The sequence below is a fragment of the Carlito syrichta genome, unplaced genomic scaffold (genome assembly GCF_000164805.1).
Source record: "Carlito syrichta isolate Samal-C Ts95f unplaced genomic scaffold, Tarsius_syrichta-2.0.1 Scaffold288373, whole genome shotgun sequence".
Lineage (NCBI taxonomy): Eukaryota > Metazoa > Chordata > Mammalia > Primates > Tarsiidae > Carlito > Carlito syrichta.
The window spans coordinates 48,800-75,329 of NW_007232469.1; the positions used below are offsets into that span (position 1 = coordinate 48,800).

Below are 26,530 nucleotides of genomic sequence, written 5' to 3' on the forward strand. Positions count from 1 at the left end.
CGTCTGACGGGGCGGCGGAGCTGCTCACAGCCCGGTGCTGTCGCCTCCACCGCCAAGAGTTGGAGACTCCAGCTGAGTCAGAGGCCCGGCCGACTCGGGCCGACTCAGGCCAAGCCCAGGGAAGGGCCTGCAGGGGCGGGAACCCGAGATCCCGCCCCGCAAGACCCCGCACGGGAGCGCTACCTCGGTGAAGCGTGGGCTTCAGCGCCGAGCCCGGTGTCACATGCCAGGAGCTTTCCCTGCAGGCTCCCAAACCTCCAGAAGAGTCCGCGCAGCCTCCCTTCCCCGTCCTCACCGACCGATTCGCCCCCAGGACAATCTCACCTCGCATTATTAACGGTGCCTTAAAACCCGACAGCAGGTGCGTCCCGATGTCCCTGTGTCTGTAACAGATCTGTCACTTGGCTTAGCCCGGGTGACGGTGTGGGGGGGGGGAGGTCCGACACACACACAGATATTCCCTCTTTCTCGAAAATGCGAGAGTCTGAACTTAACTGGAAGTTCTGAAATGAGGCTGATCGCTTTCCATGTCATTATTTGCCGATTACCATATTGTCTTCAATTTTGGATCCCGTGGAACCTGGGGGCCCTCCAGCATTCTATGATTTTCACCAACCAGACTCTCAAAAGTAAGCATAGAAAGCAGACTGGAGCAGAAGCCACGGGAAGCAGGGCCCGGGCACAGCTGCGGGAGCCGGTGGGCTGAGCCCAGAAGGCAGAAGAGCCTTGGTGGCTCTCGGGGACACGGCCGCCCCCCGGTGTTGTCAGCCCAAGGCGGCCCGGGTTCACTCCACCCTGCGACTCGCAGACGGCTGCAGGGAAGGGGGCGGAGGTCCGGCCTGGCCTTCCGCTAGAGAAAGGCGGCCACCGCTAAGCAATGGAGAGCTGGGGAACCGAGTCCTGGGCTAAGGCCGCTCAGAGGCAGAGGCGTCCAGTGTCGGTGCTTAGGAACTGTCCCTGCCACAACGCAGGCAGCGTGCGCCAAGCGTGTGCCGAGGCACCCTTTAGCTCCAACAAAATGTACTGCAAAATACTATGCTAATGCTTAAATGTTTTACTAGGGAAAATGTGAAATGTACAAAAAGTAGGGCAAAGATAACATTCGGAACCCTAGCTCCATCAGGTGGGCACGTTGGGCCGTTCTGTTTGCTTCTTCATAGTCCAAACAGTTGTCACTACTGAGAACTAGAGGCTGGATCACAACACAAAAAACGGGGCCTGGAAGATACTTATGTATAGAAGACCAGGGTGGGGCGGGAGAGGTGGGACCCTGTGACTGTGCCCCGAAGGAGGCAGGAGATCAAGAAATGCTGGGCCGAGGCCCGTGGCCTCCACCAGCCCTGGGCCCCAGATGGCCTTGGGGCGAGGGGCTACGAAGGGATGGAGGGACGCAGGTGGCACCAGTCGTCTGACTCGAGTGGACACCGCGAGAAGTGAGCCCAGGGCCAGTTGTGGCCTTCCGGTGGGCATGGAGCAGGCCTGGGCCGAGGCAGCCGGCTGTGGAGGGCCCTGGTAGAGTCGCAGGCAGCGTGTGGTGCCTGGGAGGCCGCTAGGGACTGGGGACCGTGCTTGTGAGACCCGGTTCTGGCGCCTTAGCACGTGGCATACTCATGGTCGCTCCAAACTCGAAGTTGCTGGTGGAGTTCCCTAATTCCGGAGTTGCTGGGAGGAGGGGACCAGACTTTAAAAACCCATCTGCTTGATACTGGAGCCCATCTCTGAGTTACAATGAGTAGAGGGGCCTTGTGGGAGAGGACTCTGAAAGGAAACTGAGACCAGCCAGAGAGAGGCTGTGCTGGGGAACCTGGCCAACAGACAGCTTTGGGAAGAGATCTCAGAATGCAGAACGAGGGCCTGGGGATGAAGTGACTGGCGCCTAGATGTAGGACAGTAGTGGAGAACACACACACACACACACACACACACACACACACACACACCCCAGGCCTGTTCCCTGAGAGAAAACCAGGGGGCTATTCTTTTTACAAATAGTTTGTTGCCGTTAGAGGCAGTGTTTCTTCATCCTCTTGCCTTCTCCCTGATGAGAATGCAAGGGCCTGATAAATTAAGTGACAACAAAGGCCCAGGGGCCCTTCCTCCTTGGTTACTGGGCTCCCACCAAGAATCGCCAGAAAGCTGTTGAGACTTGCTTGGACGTCACGACTGCTGGCGTGACAGGGAGGTTCAGACTGAACAGGGAACAGGGGAGTGGGGGGGGGGAGGCAGAGCAGGCTCCCATGAGAGGAATGAGGGGGAACTGGAGTCCAGCTCCTCACCACCCTGGAAGTCTAGTCTACTCCACAGCGTGGGGGGAAACACGTTATCTCCTGTGAAGAGAGGGTGAACATTAAAAAGAAACCTCTGACTCTTCCAGCTATGGAGAAACAACTCTTTTCCCTGTCCTTTCTAAAAATTTTTTCAACCAAAATCAGCGAAACAAACACCACTGACATTTTTCAATATTAGATTATTTGTGTTGCAAAATTTTGCATGACAAACTGGGCCGAGTGTAGCTAGAGGGGGTGCAGGTATTGTCCAAAGTGTGGGCTCCTGGCTGTCTCCTCCCCACCAGTGACTTATTTCCCGGGCCTTTGATACTCGCTGCACTTTCCTTTCTAGAGAACGACTTCTTTCCCCATTTACTAATTCTCCCACGTGGACACATTCCTCAAACTTCTGGGTTCCAGCTCGTTAGGTGTTTGAAGAAACCGTTCTTTAACAGTTTGGAATCCAGTGATGATAAGGAAGTGTGGAGTGTGAAGGGGGTTCTGGTGGAACCGGTGTAGTAGGGGAGAGGAAGGAGGAACAGGTCATAAAAACAGGCAGACTCACTCCTAGGAGGACAGAGCATCCACCCCGCTGTCACTTCTTAATCTGAACTTCTGCAAACTCTTAGGGAAAAAAAAGTGCCAGCCTTCCACTTTCCCAACCTCTAAATTAGTGAAACCAGATTGTCCTAATAAGACCTTTTGTTGGAAACACATGTAGTCATAAAAAGGTAGACGGAAAGTCAATTAGACACGCGCGCGCACACGCACACCCTCACAGGCCGGTGCTAAGTGCGCGCCGGGCACAGCTGGGCCCGGGCCGCGGCGGGAGGCAAATGCGGAACAGCGGCGCGGGAAATCGATTTGTCACAAAGGGAGAGGTGTAAACGCGGCGCGAAGGGACTGTCAGCCCAACCCGCCAGCCACGCTCTCCCGGCTCGGCTCTGCCAACCGCTTCTCGCCAGAACCACGCGCAGGAGAGCGGGAGCATTTTCTAGGGTACTCCCATTGGAATTCGCACCACAACAATATCAGATCCCTGAGTCTCGGTGTCTGCAACAGCCCCGGCGCCAAAAGTTTTCTGACGCAGCGTCACCCCGGGACTCTGGAGCCGGAGCTGGCACTCTAAATTTGGGCCTCAGTGATCTCCATTCAAGAGGGGAGCCAATAAAACACAGCATTTTAAGGGTAGCCTGGGATTCTTTTCTCTTTAAAAGGGAAAGTAAAATCCAGGATCAAGGGAGATCATTGAGTCCCCAAAGCCAAATGTCAAGGCCTGAGAAGAGGTGATGAATCCTGTTCATTTTACTTGCCCGGGCAGAGGCCTGGGTGGCCGCCTTCTCTTGGAATGTTTGAGAAACGGACTGTCCAGCGCCGCCTGCCCTCTTTGAGGCAAAGGACGACTTCGCGTTTGAAGTGCCAGGAGACAGGCCTGGAAAGGCGGAGGCTCCAGGCTGCCAGTGCTCATTGGGGCTCCAGACCCCCAAGTCTGGAAAACAGTGACTCACTGACGCACTGCTCCTGTCACGGATGAAGCCCTTTCCCACGCTCGGGGCCGCCTCTCCCTGGAGTTAGCCGTCGCGCAGTTCGGCAGGTCGGTTGGACGACCTGATCCCGGTGCGGGCAGCCCTGGGTCACATGGGTCCCTATAGTTGGGCGTCATCTTAGGTTTATACAGCACGAGTGAATAAATCATCCCCAAACCAGCAAGATGTCACTTTCTTCACGCGCTCTGTGGGGGAAAAAGAAGCCCCTTCTATTTCAGCCCAGATCGGTGGGGCTCTGAGCTTTGAACGCCGCAGTTCCGGGCCAGCAGCCACCTCCGTGACCCTTTTCCATGAAATGACAGCTGTAGATTTTCAACTACGAGCATCTCTAGACCAATTTGGTATTTTATTTTAAAAGGCGTGTTTCTCTGACAAGTCTTCTCCTATGCCCCGTTTACCCGCTCCCTCCATCAGCCTAGCACACCACCACAGCAGACCTCTAGCTCGGGAGACCCCTCCTGGGCGGAAGCGCCGGGGTTGCGGATACGAGGTTGTTGGAAAACTGCGTTCGCGCTTCAGCGCGCGCACCAGCTCCCGGCGGTGCCCGCTCTCAGTCGTTCTGGGAACGTGCGTTTATTTTTCACCCTTTAGAAGAAGCCACGTGAGAACAACTTTTGGAAACAGGGAGAGTGAAATCGGGAGTGGGAGACAAGGCTTTCGTTTTACTTGTTATTATTTCGCAGATGGTGGAAGTGTTTTCCGGGGAAGAGACCACACTTCGAGAAAAAGTAAAATGCGGGGGCTCAGCATTCTCTACCCAAGCCTTTGTAAGTTTAATCAACAGGACCCTCCCAGTATTCCTTGGCGCTGGAAATAAAAATTTACAGGAAATATTTGGTTAAGGGGCCAAGTCCCTGTGGCCACTTCGTGTCCAAACATTTACAGAACTGTCTGGGAGGACCGCACCATTGCGATCTGATGGGGAGTTCTAGGCTGAATTTTATGTTTTACTTTGATGCAGCCCAAGTACCACTCCCACCGATTTGGTGTCCCTTAACTCCCTTTTCAACAGTAAAAGGAGGGTGCATATGTCAACAACCGGATTATCTGTCCACAAGAATGGAGAGTCTTGTAAAATCAAATATCGTGGTGAGCAGGGTAGCAAAGATCAACAATCTCATGCACTAATAATAATATTAGCAAACTGCTACATACCCCTTTTGCTCCGAATGCTGTTTCTTATTAAATCTATAAATTAAGAGATGCATTGTGGAGAAAACAGACGGGTAGCAGTCATCCGTGTTTGGGGTCAGCGACTTTGCTACTCACCAGTGGAAGTTCCTGAGTTAAGATGCCCCCACCGTGAACTGCATTTTAGGAATCAGGCCTTGTGATTTGCCTGATTTAGTGCAGCAACCTCAAAGAAGTACTCACACAGACAATGATGAACTATAGACTTTAGGTTTAAGGCTAAAAACAAACAAACAAACAAACCAAAACAACAACGCATTTCACTTACCCTGGGACCACTTTTCTTGATGAAAAAATATCTGGGAAGATGATTACAGGGGCCACAGCCACTTTAGTGTGGGGAGGAAAATAAAAGCACGAAAGGCGTCAGTCAAGGAGATTTTATGAAAGAAAATAAAGAAAACATGTCAGAATGAATCAATCACATGCACAAGTAACTTGGAAGAATCGGAGGAGTCTGCTGTCTTCCGTCCTCAAATACAGGACAGGGTCTGACTTAGGACCAGAGACACGCGTCTTTCCGGCAGCACTGAATGTTACAAACCGCACCTCCCCCTCTGATTCTCCCAGAACTTTGGGGCTTATGTTTACCATTATTGATTCCCCCAGGCTAGAGTAAAGTCGAAATATGTGTATTAATTTGACTCCCCAAGATCCGAGTCATGAGAAAAGACAAGAGCAGTTTCTATTCCTATTTGCTTTGCTTTCAAGCAAAACCGTTGGCGCGATTTTCAAGAGATTGGGAATTTCCCCGACGGGTGAGGAGAGAAGACACCCAGAGGCAGGAATGGCTCGGACAGGGCACTGGGCTGCAGGCTCCTTTGGGATCTCACCTTTTGTGGGGGAGTGGGGGGATGGAACCGGTCGACAAGGAATTAATTCAATGACGAATTTTAACATCCAAAACAGAGGCCACAGCATCTGACTTCAACAGTCTGTCCCCCCCAACACCCCCCACCACCCGCCGCAGTCGGTCCTTCTCCGCGTGGCGCGAGGCCGCTGGGCCGCCCTCCCGAGTGGCTCCAGCGGCGGCCCAGCCAGACGCGCGGCTCCCTCCTTCTCCCGCCGAAAGGGGGCGCGCTCCCCCCAGGCGGAGCTGGGACTCACGGGCGGGGCAGAGCCCTAGACCTCCGGCCAGAGAGAGGCTCCTGAACCCAAGTGGCAGAACCCGGGAGCTAACGGTTTGAAGACACTTCGCGGACTACATGGACGTGGCTACCCATACGCAGTTTAGTGGGAGCGTGGAGATCGCTGGTAGGCGCGCTGTCTTCCTCTCCTCCTTTGACATGAGGGTGGTCAAGATTCTAGGGTGAGCAGGAAGGGGCAGGAGGGAGGAGTGGGACCAGACAGGGCTGGTGCCCGAGTTCCATGGGGAAGGAGAGGGCTTGTCCCGGTGGAGTTGTGCGGACTTTTCTGCATATGAACTGGTGTTTAAAGAAGGGGGGGGGGGAGATCTGAGAGATGGAGATCTGGCTGGTGTTCGTGGGATGTTGCGAAAAGGCCACAAAAGCTCTCCTGAGACCTGAAGCGTTGAGAGAGAAGGGAAATCTGGTACCGTCGAGTTAGGCTCTGGCATTGGGGTTATCCTCCTTCTCCCAATAAAAGAACAGTAACTGCCCCAAGTCGTGTGTGTGTCTGCAACCTGGGTGTCCAAAGCCACTTCTAGTCTGCAAATCTGACTCCTGGCCTCCACTGATCCTCCCTTGGGTGGAGGCAAGAGACACCACGGGACAGATAAAGATAAGTTCTTAACCTCTTCTGTAAATCTGGGGATCTTCTACTTCTTCTTACCACTCACTGACATTGGGGGTCGACAGGACAAGGCAACAGTGGGAGCAACAAATTGGCAGAACGAATGTTTTGTCTCCTTAGCACAGATGATGGTTAATATATACCTTCAGAGATAATTTGAACTGGGGTGTTCACTAGAAACAGAAGCACAAGGCCAGAACTGTGAGGGAAATTGGTTTCCCATAAATGTTTGTCTGAGAATAAGAACATTCACCCCATTCACTTAATTTCTCATCATCAGTCATGTCATTATATTTTCAAGGACCTCACAGTGCTGGAAGGTGGTTTGGTTATAAATAAGCATAAAAACAGATGGGTGTTCTCCCAGTACTCTAAATATATGTGGGAATGCCAAGTCTTTTCAAAGAGAATTCAGATATACAACTTAAAGGCCAAGGGGCCCAACTCAATCAAAACGAGAGCCAGGATGTGCTAAATTCAATCAGCTTGACTATTGAAAAGTGTAAGCCCTAGCCAGCACTTTGGATATATACAGAGAGTCATATTTTCTCGTTTCCATTGTATTTTCCACACAAATTCAGCGCTAGACTGCAAAGGGCTTGGTGGATTTGGCTTGGGCCTGGCGGGTGGTTTGGGAGTCAGCAGCCCAGCCTGCTGGCCTCATCTCTCCATTTCCTTCTTTGCACTCCTACCTCAAAAGTCTGTCTGTGTGCTACAGAGAAAACAGGGACCTAGAGGCCACAGAGGTCTCCTAAATGCTGTTCTCTAGGATTCTCAGGAAGGGAGAGGGCTATTGAGCTCAAGAATATGTCATATACCAGGGTATCTTTATGTACTTTCCTTCTCTGCTAATTCATTTTGTAATAACTCAGTTGGAGACTTCTTGGGAATTGAGGTTTGGGAGACTAGTTATCATTCTGTTTCCTTTCAGGCAACTCATAAATACATGGAGTTGAAAGTTCCCATGGAAATAGGTGTTGAATCCAAACCTTTATTCCTGGACATTTTCATATGTCACCATTAATTCAGATTGGGAGATAACATTAAATAATTGTGTACATTGTGACTTGCTTTTCCATTTTCTACCAGTGCTGCTTTTCTAAATTCTGGATTCCAGCAGTCGTATCCTGCTGGGACAGGTGCCAAACTGTGTTCAGTTAATGATTATGGAGTGATAGAATGGGCCCCCGTCTTATAGTTGAGCACCTTTCTAATCCTGAGTACTAGGCATTTTACCCTCCTTCCACTTTATACTCTGCTTATGAGATGTCTTTTAGGCCCACCATTTCAATAACCATCTATATACTGATTCCCAGTGGATAGCTTCAAGATCCTCCACTGGAGCTGCAGATCCTCCAGTGGAGCTGCAGATTCCCAGTGGATAGCTGCAAGATCCTCCACTGGAGCTCCATCTGTCTATGCAGCCACCTCTTTGATTTTTCCATGTAGACAACACTAACATGTTTAACCTCAAAATCAGCAAAACATAGAATTAATCGGCTCCCTTTCCCCAATCTGATCCTCTTGTAGTTTTCCCATAGGGCAACATGTGGATGTAAGTCTCCGACCTTCAGACTCAGGCTTGGGCTCTCCTTCCTTTACACCTCTGTTCCTCCCGTCTCCACATTCCAGCAAGTTTACCTGCTAAAGTCTCTTGAATCCATCAAGAGGTTTGAAAACCTCTACCCTAGCTCACCTACACTGCTACAGCGCTCTCCTAACCTGTTGGATCTTCTTGCATCCATGTTTGCCCTCAATATGTAGATGATGAAGAGTGGATATAATAGATCCCTAAAGAATATTTGTTGAATGACTGAATGATAAATGCGAGTGTATTTTTCTACAAACACATTTACAACAAACAAACGTGGTTCTCCCTTTCTTTGGACCTCACGATCACTTTTCATTATTTTCTATATCAAGACTGAATTGTTGATCTTGTTTTTCAAAACTCACTCTTGAAAGTCTGTATTCCCATTTCTGCTCTCATACTCTTTCTGATCATATCTATCTATCTATCTATCTATCTATCTATCTATCTATCTATCTATCTATATATATAGAGAGAGAGAGATTGGAACTGGTTTTCCTGTTGTTCCCTAGTATTCTAGTTAGGCTACTGTGTTTCCTCAGATGCTGTAGTCTCATGTGCTCTGGTCTTATTTCTGCTTGTCTGACTTTTGATCTGAAATGTCCTTGTTCCCTGTTTCTGTTTGCAAATATACCCATCCAAGGTTCTGCTTCTGTCATACTACCTTTTCAGACAACCTCATTCCAGACCACACAAGTCCCTTTCCTCAATGCTTACTCGAGAAATAATCAGTGCCTTCACAAGTAGTGCTTAATTATTTTCTAAATATTTTATGACTGTTAATTACCTAAAGAATTTTTCAAGATTAGACACTTTTGGGGTAAGAGAAGGGTATATTCTGCAGTGCATAGCACAGCTGCAGTAAGCAAATAAATTAAATAATCATTTTTTATATAGTGTGGTTCTACTGTTTTTGCAATCTCTAGCTGCAAGTAATTTTTTAAAATTACAAGAGTAATACCAAAGTGCAGTACATGCTCATTTCAAAAATGTATTATTTTACATTAAAAAGTTCAAATGGGAATATCAAGTCACTGTTATTTCACCACTCTGAGGTAGATATGTTAATATTTTTATGTTAAAATATTTTCTCTTAAGCTTCTTTACACAATTTTGTATCATACTGTTTTTACCTTCTTGGTTATTAATTCTTTTTAATCAGTGGAGGAATTTTTAATTCCATTTTCAAAGACCGTTTTCCTCAAATTAAGAAAATACATAAGCATTTAAACCACTTTACTCTCATCAGAAAAATTAGACAAACATGCAAACAGCAAACAAAAATTTCCCTAGGGATTGGAAGAGCTGTGGCATCAGTTAATTCCCAGCTTTCTCAAGTTCCAGTGGGTACATTTTCAGCAGTCAAGCCCTTCAGAGTAAACAGTTTCTTTTTTCTTTTCTGCTTGTTCTAGCTGGGAACCTTCTCTAGACATGAGCACATGTCTCCTTTAGAAATTGGAAAAGCCTGCATAATACCTTAAGGATGTTCCTAGACCACAGTTAGAGAACTTCTGCCCCAAAATTTAGTTTTTACATGGTTTGGCAAGGAAGAGCTCACAAAATGAGTGGGGGGGAAATAGGAGACTAAAAATGTTCTATTACTGTTGATCCCTGAATCTTGAATTTTATTTTTATGAAATGCCTTAAGGCTCATGCATACTTTCGTAAAAAATAAAGAGGAAAGCTACATTTTGTTACATACCTTTTAGAGGTAGAAGCAAGAGAGTGATGCACACCAGTAGGTTTCGAAAGGAAGAAACACTTGATTAAAAAAAAAAAAAGATAGTGCATTTATTCAGACATGAATGTCTGTAGCACCTCAGCTGTTATTTAAAGGAGAATTTCAGGGAAAATATAAATTATTATTATGAAATCTGTTTAAAAATTATTCCCAGGCAAGGTGACATTAAAACATTTGCCTGATGAATATAAATATTTTATTTAGGGAAAGTATTAACAAGTGATATAAAATCATGTAGAGCAATATTTTAAAATTATGAATTAGATCTGTCTTAATAATCTTTCTCCTTCTTACGAGAAAGAGGGAAGAGAGTGAGTAAGCACCATTTTTGAGGACGAAAGACCACACTTGTCTAATAAAAATTTCTACAGTTCTCCACATTGCCTGTTTCTCAGAGAAGAAAGGAAGAAAGCCACCCAGAGCGCGCCTTGCCTGTTACCAGATGTGCCATTCAGCAGCTCTAATCCTCAGGATCGGTGGAGACCACAGGATGAATCCTCAACACATTTAAGAAATAAAATGTAATTTAGTTCATTAATCATGGACTGAAATCTGCAGTTTTGCTAGACATATTTCAAAGGCTGAATCCCTTCTGACAGGAGAAATAGAAAATAATATCACTGCATGTTTGCTTCCCTCAGGGAAGACATTTTTTTGGGTGTGATCATTTTTACTCAGAATATATGGACTGCTATTTAAATTTATATCTTCTTTTTCACCTCAACATTCTCCTTTCTGGGAGTGGTGAGAATATCTGTTTTCTCCACTATTTGAACTTTTTGATTTGAAAACTCAGGGCTACCTTGAAAGCCAGGAAATTCAATCTGTGTTGGCCTTAAAGTACAATCATTTCAACTGAATTAATATACTCAAACTACTGGTTTATTTAATTCTTTTTCCTGATTACTTATATGACTTGATGGCTTACTTTGTTACAAAGAATTAATAATATTATTAGTATGAAAGATAAAGTGATATACAATATGAAACTACTTTGCTAACTTTAAGGACATATACAAATGCTACTATGCTCTATGAAGCCAGTTTTAAGAAGTAGGTAGGGTTAGCATAATTATTTTTAATTTACAGATAAGAAAAAAAAAACTGTGACTTGGAGAATTTTAGTGGTCTACTATACAGTGACTTGAATCTTGCTCGTCTGGTTTTATTTTCATTTTCCCCCTATCATATTCCACCATCTTTGATGTCAACCAAATTTTTTTATACACATTATTGTCTAGTGGAGCAATACTGAGTTAGGAAAGAGAAGCTTAGCACGCTACTTCCTAACACATTGCTACGCTGCACACATCTTTAAAAATTCCTCTGGTTTATACTCTTCATTATAAAATGGGCGTTGACTGCTTGCTTGACTCCTTTGTGGGAATGTAGCAGGCCTAAGAGAGAACATGTTTGTGGAAATATTTGAGAAATAAAGGGCTAAATGTATGTGTGTTATCCTACTATATGGGAGAAAATGGAGACTTTTATAAGTCAAGCTGTCAAGTAACAATCAAATATAAGAATACATTCTATTAGATTTACAGCAAGCCCTCAAAAAGTGAAGAATCCTTAACTTAGGTTTAGGGACATTAGGCATTTTCACGTGTTTTACTTTGGATTTAGAAAATTCTGTGTTAAATTTTGGTTCTACCATTTACTTGCCGATTGATTTTAGACAAATCTCTGAGTCTCAAGTGCCTCATCTATAAGGCCAGCACATTAATATCTATCACACAAGTCTGTTTTTTTGGGATAATGAGATCATAAATGCAGAGTGCCTGGTGCCCTCCTAATTGTCCCACTGAAGGCACTGAAATAATTGCCTACCCTTTCCGTATTCTCCACTTCCACAGCATCTCTGACATGTATCACTTATTCAGGCATGGACATATATTCGGTGTGGTTTCCCACCTGTGTCAGAGACCACTTATTGCCACTGAGATTAGGACTATTTCCACACTCCAAAAGGGATACTGTGAAAGTATGTCACTTACCGAGTGACTAAGTAGACATTCTTTTTTTATTCATAGTTAGAAACTGATGCCTCATAAGTTTTAGTGACGCTCATAAAGCCACGACATGAGTGCTTGGCAGAGTGCAAAGTTTGGCTCAGAAATTTCTGATTATCGTCACTCCTTTCACGTCACCTTTCCTCTCATGAAACAGTAACATAGATCTGTTACTACTTTCAGATGGCACCAAATTTTAATATTTCGACTTGCTTCATCCATCACTGCAGACTTTACAGGGACTGAAGAAGACAAATCCCTTTCCTCTGTTTGGCTTTTGAATTTTATGGAGACTATATGGCGCATGCTTAGGACACAAGGTGCTAAGACTTCTTATCCCGGGCCTGACATAGCCAGTAAACTTCCAGGGGACCAAACATGTTAAATTCTGTGTGTAGTATAATGCCTCTAGCATAGCACTGCCTTACTTACCCCACTGAGATTTCTGTGGGGTTTACTCAATTTTTCAAACATGACTAGTACTCACCATGTTAACTGTAATTATACATAAAGTTGCCATTCTTTTGCCAACTTAGATTTCCTGAACAGTTGAGTAAGATCAACATTCTGCCCTCAGTTTAACATGTGACTGTTTTCATACATATCACTTTGAAATTTGATAAATTTGCCAGGAAGACATACAGACTGCATTTCTATATCATGAAGCATCCAGGACTCTACTTTCACCAAGCGATGAACAATTAAATCTCCCTTTCCTTCTTGTGTGACGCTCAGCATGGCTAACAGTTGTGATATGTGAGGAGGGAGTTGGTCGCCGTGGGTAAGGCACTTTGACAACGGTTTATTGCAAGGCTAGTGTGCTTGTGGTGGAGAGAAACAGCTTAACGTGTGCTTCATGCAAGAGAGAGAGAGGCAGGTCATCCCCTAAACACGCTACGTGGGTGTTAGGCACAGACGGAAGGAGATGGCTCTGATAGGAATGCAGTTCTGACATATGGAAAAGTGTGTGCTTGCTAAAAATGCTGCCTAAGCTTCATCATAGCATCTCTGATTGAGGGTGTGGATAACTCTTGGTCACTGTTCCATTTGGAGAGCACAGGGCCCTTCCTCATCTGGGAAGACATTTTTTTGGCTATTGTTTTCTTAGTTTTATTCTTCTGTATCTCTCTCATATGCGGTTCATTGCTAATAATTTAGAGAAAAGGGATAATGAGAAATAACAGGTTATCTGATTCTTTCCGAAATGGGTTTACACTCTAATCCTCTACGGGGCCAGGTGGGGCGGGGGTGGAGGAGGGAGGCAAAAACCCAGAATTATCTTTTGGAGAGTGGGCTTCTTGTAGGACAGGGCTCCCTCCTAGGTAAGTGTTCTAGAGATCCATTGGCATCAGTGTACTGCTAGCATTGTTGTGAGAGGCTGCGTTCAGCTTCAGTGAATTTTGGGGGGGAGAATCTTTCAACACATTTGCCCATTTCATGATGGGTGATTTACAAGCACACATGCCCACACCGTGCCAAGTATTCAGCTCTTTTTGACCAAAAATGGCATTACCCCTGTGCTCCACCCTCCCCAATCACCCAATCTCGCCCCAAGAGTTTCCCTCCTCAAAGGGAAACATTTTGCTTATGTGGAAGAGGTAAAACAAAAAACAGCAGAAGCACTATAAGGCATCAAAATCGATGAGTTCAAAAACTTTTTTAAACAGTGGAAAAAACGTCAATAATTGTATTGCATCAAATGGAGAGTACTTTAAAGGTGACTGAAGTTTAAACATGTAAGAATAAATGCATGATTTTTTTATACATAGATTCCAGTTTTTTTGGGGGGTCCCCTCATATATCTTCAGTTTGATGCCTTCACTTGCATTAAAATGAACTGAGATGTCTTGAAATGCAGATTCCAGGGCCCTACTCATACTCAGTGAATCAGAATCTGCAAAGCATGTGCTTTTTAAATATCCCAGATGATTCCTCCATGTCACAAAGTTTGAAAACACTGATCTAGATCACCTTCTTTCCCAGTAATTAGTATCGAACAACATTTTCCTTGTGACGTTGGCTGTAACTTATATTTCCTGCTCTAAGTGTCAGTCTTATCTCTTCACACAAGTGCACACAACTTTGAAGACAGGACAGAGGCAGATGTTTTAGGCCTCTAAAAATTTATCATGGTGCTTTTCATTTGACAGGCTTAACCAACAGTTACTGAATAAATGAATGTATGCACAAACAAGTGAGAAACCAAGAGACCGGAGCAGCACTTACTGGGTCCCCGACATCCTAAGCACTTTGAGGAAGATGTTGGGGTTGCGTAAGAATTCCAAGTAAGACTGGGCTCTGTGGCTCAGCCCATAATCCCAGCACTTTGGGAGGCCCAGGCAAGAGGACTCCCTGAGCCCAGGGGTTCGAGACCAGCCTGGGCAGCTTGGTGAGATCTCGTGTCTACAATAAATCACAAAAAATTAGCCAAGAGTGGTGGCATGCATCTGTAGTTCCAGCTACTTGGAAGGATCGAGGCTGAGGTAGCTGGGAGCGTGCCACTGCACTCCAGCCTGGGTGACAGAGTGAGATTCCAACTGAAAAAAAAAAAATTCCAAGTAAGACTAAATTTATTTTATTTTTAAAAATTTAATATAAATTGGCATTGTATATTGATAAATTATAGTCATATATTAAGATTAATTTTAGGTTATTGTTATCTCGGCAATTATTCTAGAAGAAAAAGTATGTGTCAAAGTGATAATCTATCACATGGACACCAATATTTGCAAGTTAATTTTAGTTTTAATCATAAGTATGTTTTCAGATGAAATATGCCACATTTAGGAAGTTTAATATTTTTTGGTCTCCTTTTCTTACAAAATTCTTCCTTACTTTCAGATGGTTGATAAGAGCACAGTATTTCTAATATTTTATTTACTTATCTTCTATATGGTCTGATAAAGTCAAGTTCCAATTTACACCTTTTTCAGACAATGACTTGTGAGAAAGTTGTATTTGAAATTTCAGCATGATTTTTTTAAAGATGTACCCTGTTTAAAGACAACTACATTTATTCTGTTACTGGGATACTGGGCTTAGTACCAATTAACATTATATCTTAAGTGTTCTTTTTTAAGGTGTGCTCAAGGGCTCTCATCCTAAATGGTTTTTCAGTTAAATATAGTCTTTTTTTCTAATGAAGCATATGTAATTATAAATTGATGACCAAAAGGTGAATTGGTTGGTCTGTCTTAAGTGACAGACAATTGAACTACAGAATTAAAGGAACTGTGTTAAGAAAAACAGGGGATATATCATTTTAGAAAGCTTGGAAGAAGAGTGCAAAAAAGGAGGGCTCTTGCAGAGATGCAAGGGTCAAAAAACAGTGGTGAAAGGCTCTCTCTGTGGCAGAGACCACTACTGAGTTATAGGACTCTAAGCCCATTTGGGATCCTTCGGTGACTTGAATTTTGCTCTAGTGGCTTATGACATCACTGGAACCCCCTTGGTGGAATTACAACTTCATAACTCACAGTTAGCTCTTGTTTATTTTATGCTTAATCATTTGTGGAGCACACTAGCAGCATACCCAGGAGAACTGTGTGGTTATGCTCCTGCAAACTTGTTGTTGCATAATTAAGTACGTCAGAAGTAATTCACAGTGTCATAACATCCAAGTTTCAGGCCTTGCAGATGCTGATCTTTGTTGTGAGTGTCCGGAAAGTTATCCCAGCTGACTCACCTTCTCAATGAGTTTTCCTTTTGGAGAAACAGTTACTGAAGACAGCTGGGCTTTCTGGTTGGAAGAAAATATAGTTTTCTGAGTAGCAAGTATAATGATTCCATAGAAAGATAATTCCTCATGTGAGAGTTGCTTCTGTAATGTGACTGTAAAGTATAGTTCTATTCCTGTTGACACATGGGGGTGTAAAATGTATCAACAAAAAAGGTTTCTAGATAAGTAAGGAGCTTCCATATTTCTTTGTGTTTGGTCCTGGAGCACAAAAATGATTCTATTTAATTAGTGCCTATAGGCTTCTCAATGGAAGAAGGAAAAGGAAAAGAAAATTAAGATTTATGAGCACCTAAAGAATTAAAAATAGATTTTCCACTCAATCTAGCAATCTCACTTGTAGGTATATACCTAAAGGGGCATAAATTGTTCTATCAAAAAGATACCTGCATTCATATGTTTATCACTGTGCTATCCACAATAGCAAAAACATGGAACCAAACTAGGAGCCTATCAATGGTGGACTAGATTAGGAAAATGCGGTACATTTATACCATGAAATACTATGCAGCCACAAAAAAGAACAAAATTATGTCCTTTGCAGCAACATGTATGCAGCTGGAGGCCAGTATTCTGAGTGAATTTACACAGAAGCAGAAAGTCAAATACTGCAGGTTATAAGCGGGGGCTAAACACTAGGTACACATGAACATAAGGATGGGAACAATAGACACTGGGGACTCCTAAATGGGGAAGGCACAAGGAGGGTAAGGGTTGAAAAACTACCTATTGGGTATCGTGTTCACTATTTGGATGATGGGCTCAACAGAAGCCCAAACCTCAGCATCATGCAACTTACCTATGTAACAACCTGTGCTCATACCTCCTGAATAAAAATTAAAAAAGATTACCAAGTACCATCATGGCCAGGTACTGTGCCTGGCAATTTATACTAATTGTGCTTGTTTAAATTTTCACAATAATGCTGAGTAATAGATATTGTCACCCTCAATTTACAAGTAGGACTTTGAGATTCAAAAGAGGCATGTCCTCGAAGTTATCGACAAAACCTGAACTTGTCTTCGCCCATTTGGTCCATGATATTCCAGTATATTTTCACATATCCCCTGGTGGCTAGAAAATTGGAAGGGGTGACTGAGTTGAATGACTTTTCAGTGGCATTCATTCCCTGGAACACCAAGCTCCTGTGACTGTGGTATCAGACTGTGTGTTGTAATTACAAATTAAAGCATCCAAATATTCCCTCAGGAAATGAAATCTTTGCAAACAAAACAAAACAAAACAAGACAAAAAACCCTTGATAGCACAAGATACTTTGATGCCAGTTAAGCAGCATAATTAAGGATGAGTACAGGGTTCAGCGAACTTAAATGAAGGAGCAAGTTGGAAGAGAGTATTAGAGAAGAAACTGGGGTGAGTCAGAGAGCTTTCCTGAAGGTGAGGAGTTGATTTTGACCACTGTCCTTGCCGACAGTATAACTTTGAACATGCCACACAATCCCTCTGAGCTCTAATGGGAATAATGGAAGTATCCTTTGGACAAGTTATTGAAGATTGAACCAGATATCTATGGATCAGCTTCACCTCGCAGGTGGAACCAAGTTCCTAATTTGCATCAGGTCTATTTTTTTTTTTTTTTTTTTGAGTTGGTGTCTCACTCTGTCGCCCAGACTGGAGTGCAGTGGCCGCTCCCGGCCACCGCAGCCTCGGCCTGCTGGGCTCCAGTGATCCTTCCGCCTCAGCCTTCCGAGTAGCCGGAATTACAGGCATGCACCACCACGCCCAGCTGATTTTTTGATTTATTGTAGAGATGAGGTCTCGCTGCCCAGGCGGGTCTCGAACCCGCGGGCTCAGGCAATTCACTCACCTCAGCCTCCCAAAGGCGCAGGATTACAGGCTGAGCCACCAAGCCCGGCTTGCATCAGGTCTAATACTGAATTGTAAAACATTGATAAAAACCCAATATTTCTGGTTATTTTCTCTGTTGCTATGGAAATGAGGTTTTTGTTTTTTTTTTTTTTTTTTAAGTGAAGAATAGGATTTTATTTAAAAGATTCAGACTGCTGTTTCTGATTTGTCTACTTGGAACTGAAAATGTATTTGCTTAAGTGCAATGTTCTAAGCAGGACTTGGTTCCCAGGAAGCCTCCAGAAGACTAGTAAATGCATGCTATAGTTGAAGTGTCCCGTTGATAGAAGAAGCCAAAGTGTCACGTCCTGGAAGAAGTGGCTATGTGGCTCAGTAATGAGGAAGAAGGGGCAGCTTTCCCTCTTTACTGGTATAGGACTGGGGCTAGGCAGAATTTAGAACTGGTTGAATTGAACCTCTGGGCAGCCTTCTCCAAGCCCCTCATGCCTGGCCTCTAATGTCTGAGTTCATTGCTCCTCCTGTGTGCTCTCACACCACCACTGACAGCACTACCACATGGCATGGTTTCTTTAAGAATGCCGGTGAGATTTTGGTGCTTCAGTTACAGCCCCCTTACCCTCTTCTCTAGAGTTTCCTGAGAGGAAGATAAACACAGAACAGTGGCTGAATGGGAAATAATGTATTGAATTATCATCTGGGCAAACACTCCATAAACCCTGGACACCCATGCTGCCATCTCCTGGGATTTGTTGATATAACAAAGTTGGAGGCCTAGGCCTACATCTGTTCTGTTTGCAGAACAGACTTCCTTTCCCCTCCCTTTCTCTTTCTCTCACTCATTTTCTCATGCATTTGACAAATAGATCTTGAGTATCTGTGTGCCAACCGCTATTCTAGGTACCAGGGATGCAGCAGTGAACAAAACAAATGCATTGCTTTTCCTTGTGAATCTTACACACTTCTAGGAAAGAGACACAATGAGTGAACGCACACTTAGATAAATAATTTAGTTATAATTAATGATGAGTTCTACAAGGGAACTGAAGCAGACTTATTTGAACAGGGATTTGAATGAAAAGGAACACTAACCATGTAGAGAGCAAAGTGAAGAGCCTCCAGGCAGAGGGAATAACTAGCAAGTGCAAAGTTCCCAAGGCAGAAATAAGCTTGGTATTATGCCTGTGGAACAGAAAGAAGGCCTGTGTGGCCGGAAGACAGTAACTGATGGGAGCATGAGAAAGGACAGTGCCAGAGAGGCATGTAGGGGCCAGGCTTGGGGACTTGTAGGTTAGAGTGATGAGCTGGGCTCATATTCTGAGTGTGGTGGTGATGGGAGGAAGCCCTTGGAGAGATTTAAGCTGGAGATTTTTAAAAAAATTATAATTATGAGTGTTTTTAAATTTTTCCCTTTGTGCCAAGAAAATGATTTTCAAAATAAAACAAGTCACTTGTTGGTCCTGTGTCCATCATATATAGTCCCTGTCTTGACCCTCCTATGCAGGGCCATCTCCAGCTTTATTCAGGTTGATTTGAACTTGCAAATGCAGGTTTGCTGCTCATGTAGTTTGGTTCTCGAGGTGGTTTTTAATAACAAGGATTCACCCTAGGCTACCATACTCACCACCACCACTATCACCATTCTCTTCCTCATCCCTTCTCACATTAGCTGGAGAGCTCTGTAATGTGATTTAGGTCTATAAAAGAACAACCTGACTACTATGTGGAAAATGGATGTCAGAGGAAGAAGAAGAATCAGTTGGAAGTCCCTTGCATCAGGACAGGTGAGAGGTGAGGTGTCTTGAACCAGCTGCAGGGATGATAGTCTGAGCAATGGTGATGGCACTCAGAGTGTGCTTCCGTTAGGGGCTCGGGAGGCTGATGGGAATCCACTGAATTTAGTAGCTGCATGAAAAAAAGAGGAGACACTGCTAATGAAGCTGTGCAACCTGGAGGGCTGACCCAGGGCACACACTTTTCTTAGCCTCATCTTTTCTGTTTCTGTCTCCAGGTTTTCTCACAAACGTCCAAGCCCTTCTATGGTGGGCTCTGAAGCAGCCGTCATGGGAGAGGGGGTGGTTGTGTGCAGTGGGGTGTGAAATGGGAGCAACTTTTCTTGAGTTCATTATTTGAAAAGTTAGAGACTATAATTCAGGCACTGCTTGTAATTTTCCCAGAAAGGAAGGGTTCTGTTTTAAATTCTGTGAGAGCAGCCTCTTTGTAGTTTAGCAAAACATCAGAAGGCAGCATTGCTAAAGACTGCAATTCAGAGATGTGAAGACTTGTATTGCCGAAATGTCTTCAGAAGTTATTTGTGCTTTCTGGGTCCAAGCCCCTGCTCTGAAGTGTGTGTGTGCATTAACGGAGCCAAAGCCAGGGTCGGTCAGGCCTTTTCTCCAAACAATGAAATAGTAATCGTCGTTCAGATGAGCTGAAGTCAGAAAATTCTACCCACCATCACCAGTCTCTTGGTTAACAGATACTGATTGTGTTCAGCACCATGCCATGCCCTTTGGAGGGTACTAAAGAAGTAGATGATGTGGCCTCTTGCCAAACGAGCCAATCGACTACCTGCTGAGCTGAATCTAATGTTGGGTCTCATGTAGCTTATACTCTGCATAATTCTAACACGTCTACTGCTTGGATCAAGCTTCCATGTGGCCCCAGCTCAAAGCTTCAATGGCAACCCCAACTCTTTCCTGCCTTCCATTCTATATGCCCATTTCTCAGGCTTGCTCTCTCTTCTCCAGGACAGGCATCATCTCAGGCTTGATCAGCTCTTTCCTTGTTGTCCCTTACAACAAGGAAATTTTCTATGACCCTGAAGTGATTCCAGACTGGGGATTTTAAGCCTGTTAGAAATTACTCTCTGGGCCGGGCTCGGTGGCTCAGCCTGTAATCCTGCGCCTTTGGGAGGCTGAGGTGAGTGGATTGCCTGAGCCCGTGGTTTCGAGACCCACCTGGGCAGGCAAGACCTCATCTCTACAATAAAAATAAAAAAATTAGCTGGGCGTAGTAGCGCGCACCTGTAATTCCGGCTACTTGGAAGGCTGAGGCAGAAGGATCACCGGAACCCAGCAGGTCGAGGCTGCGGTGGCTGGGAGCGGTCACTGCACTCCAGTCTGGGTGACAGAGTGAGACTCCAACTCAAAAAAAAAAAGAAAAAAAAAAAAAAGAAATTACTCTCTGGAAAAATAACAGAAGAAACTATTTGTATATATTCATGTTACTTTTAAAGATTTTGAGTCTCAGATACTTTCAGCATTCTGTAGTTTGTAGGGTCATGAAAGAGATTTAACAACTGCCTATCTATTCTTTTTCAGCATTCTGAACTTTTCAAAGCTTTTCATGGTTTTTAGAATAATTAAGCAAGCGATAAGTTATAGTCAGCATAAACCTATAATTATGCAATTGATTAAGTAGAGCATGCAGAGAAGTTTAGTATTTGGAAAAAAAAACCTGAACTTAATATAAACTGAAGCATGGAACAAGCTTGGACCTTTAATTACAATTTGGAGTTTATCCGTTTATTAATTTCTTGGCCCTAGAAATTTAGACAATGTTTTTCATGATGCTGAAACACTGGTTTTACACCAAAGTTTGAGATTATTTGAGGTTTATCTCTTCTTCTGAGCATTCACAAATGTCTTCATTAATGATCTGGAAAAAAGAGCACAGGAAATTGGGTCAGAATAAGCCGGTTGAGCCCGTTGTGGCTGGACCCATCAGTCCTATCTCTTGAGGCAGGAGAACATTGAGGACTCTGTGAGCTGGGCAAGGCCCCTGCCTGGGAAGGCCAGTCAGCGTTGGCTTGGGCTTGTGACATCCTGTCAAAAGGTGATTTAAGTCTGTACTAGCAACTGGCTTGGGAATGGCTCAACAGCCTCCGAAGGCTGACTCAAACCAGGGGACTTGTTAGCCTATCGCAGGACATGCTCAGAGGGAAGGTGGATCAGGAATTAAAGTGCTTTCACCCAAACTTGAAAGTTTAAGAATACTCATTTTGGTAGCTAGAGACTAAAATAATTTGGAATCTGGAGCCAGAAAATCTAGTTTCAATTCTGCCTTTGTTCTACCATTTTCCTGTTACCTGTGCATGAATGGAAATGGCAGTGGCTGCTTAGTTTCTATTGCTATTATGGGGATGATCATGGGGTCTCGAGAGGGCACAATGTGGAAAAAAGGATCTATACATAGAGATGGTTGGAGGTCTGATGAATGCAACTGTACAGCTCCAGTGTACAGAATGGGTAACACACTGCTAGGGATGGTGAGGGTGGACCTTCCACATCTAGCAGGAACACATGAGGATAGGCCTGCAGAGGAGGCGGCATCTCAGTGAAACTTGCATGTAGAGGAATTGCTTTTTTCCAAGTCAGAATATTGTGGGTTAAGAACAATATAAACACCAAACAAGCACATTCAGTTGGACATGTACCTGTTCAGCCCCACAGGGACCCGTCTAGGACTGGAGGGTGAGGCCTGTGGATTTCCTTGGCCATAGTTGATATTCCTTCACCCTGTTATAGTTATACAGACCCTCTGCCCCCAGAGCTGTCAGTCCAGCATTGTGCTCACTTAAAAATGATTTGGAACAACATTACATTTTTTAAAAAAAGCCTGGTAGAGTTTTAGTTAAGGGTACAAAAAAACAAGTTGCAGTTTGTGTTCCAGACATTTTTAAAAAATATGGTCTGGTGAGTGGAGAATGGCAGTTTCGAAAAAATGCTTGCTTGGAGGACCAAAAGCCTAAGAGGGCAAGAGCAGGCAGCTCTGCATTTCATAAGCCAGCTTGTCTTTAAAAGGAGCCATGGCGGCACTGGGGTGTGGGGGCAGCAGAAGGGAAAGAAGAGAAATGGGGAGGAGAATTTCTCGTTCCTGTGGTTGTCAGCAAGGTCAAAAGCCTGAGAGTTCTGCAGAGCCTTGGGGAGTGGGTCTAAGGAAAATGTGACCTGCCAAGGTCAGTAGTTCTGACACTGATTCCAATTCTAGCCTTAAGGGGGTAGCTGCTTGATGAGAACAGAGGGTGAGGTGGCATGAATAGATGACATTTAACATTGGTAGGAGACAGGCAGCCGCAGCGGCTTGTGCAGTCAATTCCATGAGAGACATTTCCAGAACAAACAGAGTCACCTCTTAATTGCCTGCATATGGATTTCCCACTCGGCACATTCTTTTAAAATCTTCAGCTGACACCTCTCTCTGACTTGCACACACTCCAGAGTTTCTTCTTTTCATTATGAGTCTACACTTTGAGAATTCAAAATCGTTTGAAAACTAAACTTAGCCAAAATTCGCTAGATATGTATACTTCCTAGGTAAATGAAAATAAGGAAACAATGAAATGTTTTCCGAGCATAAATACAGAAACTTTTTTGACTACCTTTTGTATTGGGGAATTGAATTAACATTCATTGAGTGCCTTATAAATGGTGATGCCTGTTTCTTTCTGTTAGTTGGAATAAACAAGAATTGACTGAACATTTCCCCACCCCCACCCCAAATGCAAGTTTTTAAAGTTTTCTTACTAAGAATAGCCTTGTTTTTCCCAGAGTACCACAACATTAAACAAGAAACATGATTTCAATGATAATAAAAAACTTTTAATAAAAGGTCACCTTGACTTTCTAGTATTTCTCTCTTTTCCTCCCTTTCTTTTTTTTTTTTAAGTCAGAAAAAGGGTGAAGAGTAATATAAACACAAAACAGTCCATTTTCAAAATCCCATATGTGAAAGCTGGATTTTAGACAATGAGAAAATCTTGGCGTCACACATTTACAGACTGTTGAAAGCATATTTGTTGAACAAGTTCATTGGAGGTACTTGTCGAAACTAAATGAGAACTCTTGGTCTACAAACCTCCTTCTCTGTCCTCTTAAAGGCAATCTCTTTTGATGCTTGAGCATCCCCACAGCTTTCGTGAATTCTGCCTTCTCTTTCCTGCCTTCAGCCAATAGTATAGGAGCTTTGCTCGGTGACAACAGCAGGACACAGGAGCTAAGAACATGGACTTGGTATTGCAGCCTTTCCCCATCACTTACTTGTTTTGTGAAGTCACTCTCTCAGCCTCACCTTCCTTTTCTCTGAAATGAGAATTATAATACCTCCCTTATAGGGTTTTCATGAACATTAAGTGAGGTAATGTATTGAACCTTGTTAGCATAGTGCCTGGCATTTAGTGATGAAACTATTTTATAATAAGTACTTGGTCCTTATTTTACAACTCAACAGACACTGTGGAGTCCTTTATCACTCAGCCATAAAAACTGTGTGGATATTTTCTTGAAATATTCGTAAACATCTGGAAGCAATTTGGTCTGAGGACACTTTAGGTAACTAAAGGGACTCATTCTCAAAATGAATATATAGTCTCAGGAGACCCTGGGGTCAAAGAGCAAGTGACCAAATACTTCCACTCAATCCAAAAAACTCTGTGGTGAGAGAAAGGGGAAAAAGAAAGAAGGAGGGAAAGAAGGAGTGGGAAAGAGAAATAGCTAAGTATCAAGAGTATTTTGATTGAGAAGCAATGTGTTGCTTACTCTATAATTTAGAAATCATGTTCATTGCAGCAACATGGATGCAGCTGGAGCCCATCATTCTAAGTGAACAATCACAGAAACAAAAAACTGAATACCGCATGTTCTCACTTATAAGTGAGCCCTAAACATTGGGGATGTAAGAACAAAGGCAGAAACAACAAATGCTGAGCCCTGCTAAAGGAGGGTGGAGGGATAAGCCTTTGGGTACCATGTCCGCTACCAGGGGGAGAGAGGACTCACTAGAAGCCCAAACCTCACCCTCTCACAGTTTACTTATGTAGCAAATCTTCACATGTACCCCACAACTCTAAAAAAAAATAGTTAAAGAATCTAGGCTAAATATCCATTTTCTTGTTGCGTGACCTCTAAATTTATATTTCTCAAAAATTGCTATTATTATTGTTTTCTATTACCCTAAAGATCTTGGGAGGTAAAATAAATCCTTGAGTTACATATTGACTTTGGACTCAGAAACCAGTGTAAAATAAGAACTTAAGGAAACACCAACACTCCAAGGACACTGTAGGTCAAAAATATGTCATGTTGCATGGTATTCGTAGATACTTCTTGATCTGGAGCTGTAGGAACAGAAAATTAAGTTGTCTGATTTTTTTCTAATTTTCTTGAAAATTGCTTTTATTTAACTAATCTATTTGAACAAATAATAGGATTTTTAAAAGTTGCTGTTAATGATAACATTAAATCAGGTATGTTTCAATGGTTTCTAACTTTTAATTTTCCTCAAAAATTAATTTCAAATTCATAGTCAGGGTTATCTAGACTTTAGAAATTTATTGACTGGTAACATTTTTTTTTTTAAAGTGGGAACACTTACTTATTAGCTAAGTAAGGATGTTTAAATAAACCTTCTACCATCTGCTGACTATATCATTTCACAAAAGAAAGAACATTATAGCTCCAAAATAATAAAATGACCACACTCGCAAGGTAAAATACATGGATGCATTTGACATAAAAAATGTTATACTGATTTCTTACCATTTTATTCTGGGACTCAAAGACTTTGTCTTTGTTCTGAGAACTGTTTACTGAGAAACTGTGATTGAGATTTTTATTTTCTTTCTTTACCTTAATTATGTATTTGCTGATTTCATTATTGAAACCTATTTGATGATTTTGTACTAACTCAAGTTCAAGTAAAATTCATATTATTCTTTAGCTATGAATCTTCTGGTTCTTAGTTCTGTGATGATAAAATTGTCATCAGTATACAGTAGCAACTGATGGAATATTTAACACCAAATGGAAGATAATCTGAGCTAAAAGTAGATATTTGAGATATTTTCTTCAGGAATTACTGATTTGAAATTCTGCTTAACCCATCAGCATAAGCCTTTTCCTAATACATTTGTTTCTCAATCTCAGATTCCCCAACTTCTTGGGGGCAATAACAGAGGACCTTTATTTTTTTTCCATTATTTTATAAATCTTAATGAAAATGTATGTTTATTTTCTACAGACAAAAAGGAATGTCACTTTTTTTTTACTGGATTGATAATTTAGTGTGACTTGTTCTGTGGAGCATGAACAGCTCGTAGAACACAGTAGGGATTCATTAAAGAGTTGTGTGAACCAATGAATGAATGATAGTTCTGGCTACCATGGGCTAAGTGATACCCAAGACTGACAATTTTGAGTTTTCTTAACACAAATGACAAACTATCATTTATTTAGTAGGAAAGATTTTACAACATGGAATCTATGTGGGAAGGCCATCCTTGGGACTAAAAAGATTGGGAGCATTCATAAAGATGTGAGTGAAAACACTTTATTTTAAGAAATATTTGTGTATTTAATCTTTATGTCTATGACTCCAAGCCTGTGCCAAGAAGCACATGATTGTTTTTTTAAACTTTCGGTATATGGTTCCAGGGTCTTGATATTTATCATTTTTAAAAAGACAATTTTCATTTCTTTGGTATTTTTCTTGCTATTGGGCACCAAGTGGCGATATGGGGTGAGGTGTAGGGTGCATGGGACACAGAGGTTGGATTATGTCATAATTAAAAAGGAAGCATGGCCAGCCTCGGTGGCTCAGCCTGTAATCTCGCGCCTTTGGGAGGCTGAGGTGAATGGATTTCCTGAGCCCACGGGTTCGAGACCTGCCTGGGCAACTTGGCAAGCCCTCATCTCTACAATAAATCAAAAACTATCTGGGCGTGGTAGCACGCGCCTGTAGTTCCAGCCACTTGGAAGGCTGAGGCGGAAGGATCGCTGGAGCCCAGGAGGTCGAGGCTGCGGTGGCCGGTAGTGGCCACTGCACTCCAGTCTGGGCGACAGAGTGAGACTCCAACTCAAAACAAACA

General features: G+C 43.3%; 1 protein-coding gene across 2 annotated transcripts in view; it reads left to right on the forward strand.

Annotated features, from left to right (window-relative positions):
- The window catches only part of PRRX1 (paired related homeobox 1), a 75,097-nt gene that overhangs the window by 769 nt on the left and 47,798 nt on the right, over positions 1 to 26,530 (forward strand). The gene's annotated exons all lie outside the window — the stretch shown is intronic.